This window comes from Nothobranchius furzeri, chromosome 1 (genome assembly GCF_043380555.1).
Source record: "Nothobranchius furzeri strain GRZ-AD chromosome 1, NfurGRZ-RIMD1, whole genome shotgun sequence".
Classification (NCBI taxonomy): domain Eukaryota; kingdom Metazoa; phylum Chordata; class Actinopteri; order Cyprinodontiformes; family Nothobranchiidae; genus Nothobranchius; species Nothobranchius furzeri.
Window position 1 is genome coordinate 57,570,471 of NC_091741.1, and position 6,027 is coordinate 57,576,497.

The following is a 6,027-nucleotide window of genomic DNA, read 5'->3' on the forward strand; positions in this document are numbered from 1 at the left end:
TTTGGTATTGGCATTTTTAATTTAATCAGATTATATGCATCTTCATTCATATCACCTTTAATTTCAAGTTAAACTGGTGTTTTTAAAATCTCTTATTTCTGACATATATCGCATAACGTCTCGATAATTTTGACTTCATGTGTTTGTTGCGTTACTGCATAATGAGTTTGTCTCATAATTTAGATCTTGTTTTAATTTGAGCGTCGTTTTGTCGCATACATTTGCACAATTCCCACAAGCGCTGTTAATGTACCATTTTTAAAAGTAAGAGACAATTAAACGAGTCAGAAATTACATAATTTACAATTAAGATGCTTGAACCCCATGTGAGTGAGCTCTGATGTTTTGCGAAGCAGTGAAGCTGATGCTCGTCCCCGTGTGCCGCGCGCTCTCATCGTACAATGTCGCCATTTTGATTCGAAATTTATGACTGAGTTTTTCTTGCTTTGCATGTTAAACTTAGCCCCGCGTTTGAATTACTTAATGCGTGAGTACAAACCATGCCCTGTCTATCAGAAAGGACACGTATCGCTTTTTATTTTTAGAGGAAATTAACGTATGGACCTTGCGTATTTAACAGTTTTGCAGCCACATCTGACTAACGTTAGCGAAGTTGAGCTAGCTTACGTTAGCCCGTGCTTCTTCAAAACAAATCACTCACAGGCTAACGGATGTTAGCTAAGCTACCACGGCAAGCTACGTTAGCTACATCGACCTAATAGCTGGCTCTTGACTATAAAACCCACAAATATCCAACAGAAAAGGAAGCAACAGCGGCGGACTTTCCATCAAAGGTTAGTTTTTGTCTTAAAATAATCAGTCTTTTTAAGCAACTTGCACATTTTAACTCTACTGTTCCAACGACGAAGTTATACCTAAGTTAGTGACCTGTTCAAGTTTGCTTTTGGCTCTACACTAGTCAACTGTCGTCAGCTAATTAGCTCTAATGCTAATAAGAAGAAGGGAGGAACTAGTTTACATTTGCTAAATTATTACTGAGTTTACAGTTGAACATCTGTGGTCGAGTTCTCCCAAGAAGTGAATGTTAGCCAAATGGGTTTGTTTGCACAATTGTTTAGGTCTAAAGATTACTCGACGCCAGTGTTACCTAACGTAGTAGCTACATTGACTTCACTAAATGTTTTGACGCGCATCTAAAACACGTTGATGGTGGCTTGAATTTTCCTTTTTCTGTTTTGCCACCATAAGAAAGTAAGAACATGTTTCATTAAGATGTTTAGGTTAGCTGTAGTCAGCTGAGGCCAACACGAACGTCTGTCATCTTTCGATGCTTTACAGACATAACATGGACATCTTTTAGCTTGATAAAACATTTAATCTGTGAACAAACTCGCACGTAACGTTGTTCGAATGTTAGCCTACAGTAATAAAAAAAAATATCGTGTTATTCGCTAGTGATGCTTCAGTTGAGTTGAAGTAAACAGAAATCTGAGCTCCTACAGCAAGTCAGTTGATGTCCATTTAATGCCAGGCAATGTAATCTCCGTTTACATTTATTCTACTGCACATCAGCGAGTTTCTCATTGTTGCGCAAACGAAACAAAGCGGTTCCTGCTGCCTTTGCATCAGATTATGGAAGATGGATTCGTAAAACGCATTTGTTAGTCTTTGATCTGAAACATGAACTCTTCATTTAAATATTGTCTTTAAAATGACTAAATCCACTCAGAGCAACATCTTGTTTGACAGTTGACAGACACAATGAACTTTTGTGTGAAGAAAGACATTTCCTTTGTACCATTTGCACAGTATTTAGGATTGGTCACAATCGGTGCTACTTAAAGTACTTTCCATTACTAAAATTAAGTCCTCCATAAATCAAGCATTAGATAACAAGTCAATTTTACAATCTCTCGTGTATCTAAGTGCAACACTATGGGCTACCTTCTGTTTGTTTTCGGCTGGACACTGTTGCATAGTAACTGTTTATGTCAGCAGAATTAGAAATGTTAGTTTCCTATTAGCTGCTATTGTACATTGATTCACAAAATGAGAGAATAAAATGTGCACAGGAAAATAGAACTAATTTTGTATTGCAGCAGATTGTATGATTGGAGCCTTGTTTTACTCAACATCCACATGTGTGCCCTTTATGTACCATTGTTCCTCTTCTCATCGCCTGCCACATGTGCCAATAAACTGTTTTTGTTGAGGCTGCCTCTGGTGACTTCTATTTTGGATGTAAAGTCAAGCATTTGCTTTCCTGCTCTGTGTCCATGGGGAGTTCTCAGCAGGTTATTATTGCACTTGTGTACTCTGTAAATGTATGCCAGATGGACGGTGTTGCCCCTGCTGCTTGAGTGCAAAGAAAGCGTCCCCTTCTGGGGAAAGAAAAGGGGGGAGCACTTTGATTTCCTTCTTCAGTTTTCTTCTATGATCAACAGTTGTTAGCAGGTTGCCCTGAAACAAAGTCAGCAGTTTTATCTAGCTTAAAGAGCAAGTCACCCCTACCAGAGTCTTACTCCAATCCCACCTCCTGTTTGAAAAATGCAACAAATGCTGTTGCCCGGCAGACCGAGAGGGCCGAGCCGCTAACAAATACACACACACACACACACACACACACACACACACACACACACACACACACACACACACACACACACACACACACACAGGCTCACAATGACATTGTGGCACAATAATGTACCAGCTAACATCATAGTGTACCTCTTAGCCAACAGCGATGGCAGATATAAATTCCAAATTCACAGCAGCTTTTTTCTGAGTTTTAGGCCCAATCTTTAAATTTGAACTAAGATGCACTAAAGTGCCAAATTATTGACTTCACGTATCTACAGCACGATTAGACACTCATTTAAATAGTTTATTAGGGCTGGGGGTAAACGATTATTTTTAAAACGATTATTCTGACGATTATTTGATCGAATAGTCGCCTATTCTAATGACTATTTAGACAATTAATCTAATGATTATTTTTCTATTGCACAGTTAATAAAAACCAAAAAAATCTCTAATAAATTCCTCAAAAAAATTGATAAATTTTTACTGTAAGAGAATAAACACTACAGGCCTTCTATTTTGTAAAACACTGCTTTTATTGTGTTGGTTGGTTATGTTCTGCTGACATGTAGAACTTGGGAGTGCAGGCTGCTGCCTGAGAGGTGGTCGGAGAGACGGAGTGTCTCCATACTGCTTTGTTTTGGTCACTTATGTGCGTGAGGCGAGTGGTGTTACGACTCTTCCTGGGGAGTTTGGCTCGTGTGCAAAAAGGAAGGGACAATAACGGGATTTAAAAGTTAAAATGATGATCAGGTTTATTTACAACTACAAAAAAACATAAACCTTTCCATCCACAGGTTAGGAATAATAAAACTAATTCTGCCTGTGGGGAATTAAAACAAAAGTACAAATAACTAGGGATGTCCCACTGGGCAAAGATTACTGGGTTCTGGATCAAAATAAGAATCTCCAAAGGTCCAACTCTAAACTGGGTGGTTAAACCAAACTCAAGGTGATATCTTAAACGAAACCAAAAACCCATAACACTCTAAATGTAATAAAAGGGAGATCTACGCCACAAAAAAAGATTAACTCTAAACCAAAACGTAACAGCTTATCCCAACGCAAGAAGCTGTTAGCGAAAATGCTAACAGTAGCTTTACCAACGTTAAGTTCAAGTTACCAAGTTTAAATAAACCAAAAACACCCAGCGGCAAACAGACCAGCACAGAGGAGAGACTGCTACCACCAAAACAGCTCTCCTAATGTCTGAAAGAAGCTCCCTTATGAAGGGAGAAACGCTCCCGGTGATGTTCTACATCTGCGGTAGAGACGAAGCAGCACATCTGACCACGGAAGTTGTTGTCCGTTGCCGGGAGACGAAGGCGGGCAAAACAGGAAAGGAATCTAGTAGCGGACGGACATTGTTCCGGGTCTTCGGTATTTGGCGGAGATGTTAGTGAAGGCGGAGAAGAGGGTGAACTAGAGGAAAAACATGCAGATTCCTCTTCTATTTACAAACTCCTGCGGATGCAACAAGTGGGCGCGGTGCGTCGACTATCGGATCTGACGTCGACAAATTTTTAGAATCGAGCCGTCGACGTCATCGAGGCGTCGCTACAGCCCTATAGTTTATCAGCAAAAAAGGTTGATTTGTAATCGTTCTGAGCCTGTGTGTGTATATTTGTTAGCAGCTCCACCCTCTCGGCAACAGCATTTGTTGCATGTCTGAAATACGGAAGCGGAACTAATATTCCGCCGGGCGGAACTAATGTCTGTTCCGTGCTTCCAGACCGTGCCTTTAATTTATGACGGACATACTTCCGGTTTAACATTGTATATGTTGTGCGTGACGGATGTACAGTCAGGTCCATAAATATTGGGACATCGACACAATGCTAACATTTTTGGCTCTATACACCACCACAACGGCAAGCCATCATTAGGCTGAAAAAAACAAAAGAAACCTATCAGAGAGATAGCAAAAACATTAGGCGTGGCCAAAACAACAGTTTTGAACATTATCAAAAAGAAGGAAGGCACCGGTGAGGTCAGCAACACCAAAAGACCTGGAAGACCACGGAAAACAACTGTGGTGAATGACCGAAGAATCCTTTCTCTGGTGAAGAAAACACCCTTCACAACAGTTGGCCAGATCAAGAACACTCTCCAGGAGGTAGGTGTATCTGTGTCAAAGTCAACAATCAAGACAAGACTCCCACCAGTGTGAATACAGAGGGTTCACCACAAGATGTAAACCATTGGTGAGCCCCAAAAACAGGAAGGCCAGATTAGAGTTTGCCAAACAACATCTAAAAAAGCCTTCACAGTTCTGGAACAACATCTATGGACAGATGAGACCAAGATCAACTTGTACCAGAGTGATGGGAAGAGAGGGAGACGGAAAGGCACTGCTCATGATCATAAGCATACCACCTCATCAGTGAAGCATGGTGCTTGAAGTGTCATGGTGTGGTCATGTTAGGCTGCCAGTGGAACTGGTTCTCTTGTATTTATTGATGATGTGACTGCTGACAAAAGCAGCACAATGAATTCTGAAGTGTTTCGGGCAATATTATCTGCTCATATTCAGCCAAATGCTTCAGAACACATTGGACGGCGCTTCACAGTGCAGATGGACAATGACCCAAAGCATACAGCAAAAGCAACCAAAGAGTTTTTGAAGGGAATGAAGTGGACTGTTTTGCAGTGGCCAAGTCAATCACCTGACCTGAATCTGATTGAGCATGCTTTTCACTTGCTGAAAATAAAACTGAAGGGAAAATGCCCCAGGAACAAGCAGGAACTGAAGACTGTTGCAGTAGAGGCCTGGCAGAGCATCACCAGGGATGAAACCCAACATCTGGTGATGTCTGTTTTCCAGACTTCAGGCTGTAATTGACTGCAAACGATTTGCAACCAAGTATTGAAATGTATAAGTTTGATATATGGTTCTTATTCTGTCCCATTACTTTTGGTCCCTTAACAAGAGGGAGGCACATATGCAAACTGTTGTAATTCCTACACCGTTCACCTGATTTGGATGTAAATACCCTCAAATAAAAGCTGACAGTATGCAGTTAAAGCACATCTTGTTCATTTCATTTGATATCCATTGTGGTGGTGAATAGAGCCAAAAATGTTAACATTGTGTCGATGTCCCAATATTTATGGACCTGACTGTAAAAGTAAGTACTAAAGGCGAATATTTGTTATATTTATGTTCACTAGTTTGTTTTCATGTTAGGTAGTCTGTCAGTCACATTTGTTATTTGTTAGCATGTTTAACTCATTCACTGCCATTGACGACTAAAGTCGTCATTTTAGATCCAACCGTTCACTGCCAATGACTAAAGTCGTCATTTGCATTTTTTTTTACTGTTTGAGCATCAGAACGAGCCCCCGCGCTGAGAGAACAAACATCTCAGCCCTGAAGCCGATCTTCATCCGTATATGTCACACATCACATGATCAGGAAGCAGACCATCCATGTAGTTGGAGATCGTTTTGGGCCGTTCCTGTAAAAAAAGTGAGGCGCGAACC

At 40.7% G+C, this 6,027-nt stretch overlaps 1 protein-coding gene across 1 annotated transcript in view; it reads left to right on the forward strand.

The window, feature by feature from the left end:
* The first annotated feature begins 571 nt into the window (after positions 1 to 571).
* ppp6r2a (protein phosphatase 6, regulatory subunit 2a) overlaps positions 572 to 6,027 on the forward strand; it is a 36,329-nt gene continuing 30,873 nt past the window's right edge. The window contains exon 1 of the mRNA XM_054739542.2: positions 572 to 794. The gene's annotated coding sequence lies outside the window, so the exon portion shown is untranslated. The remainder of the gene's footprint in view (positions 795 to 6,027) is intronic.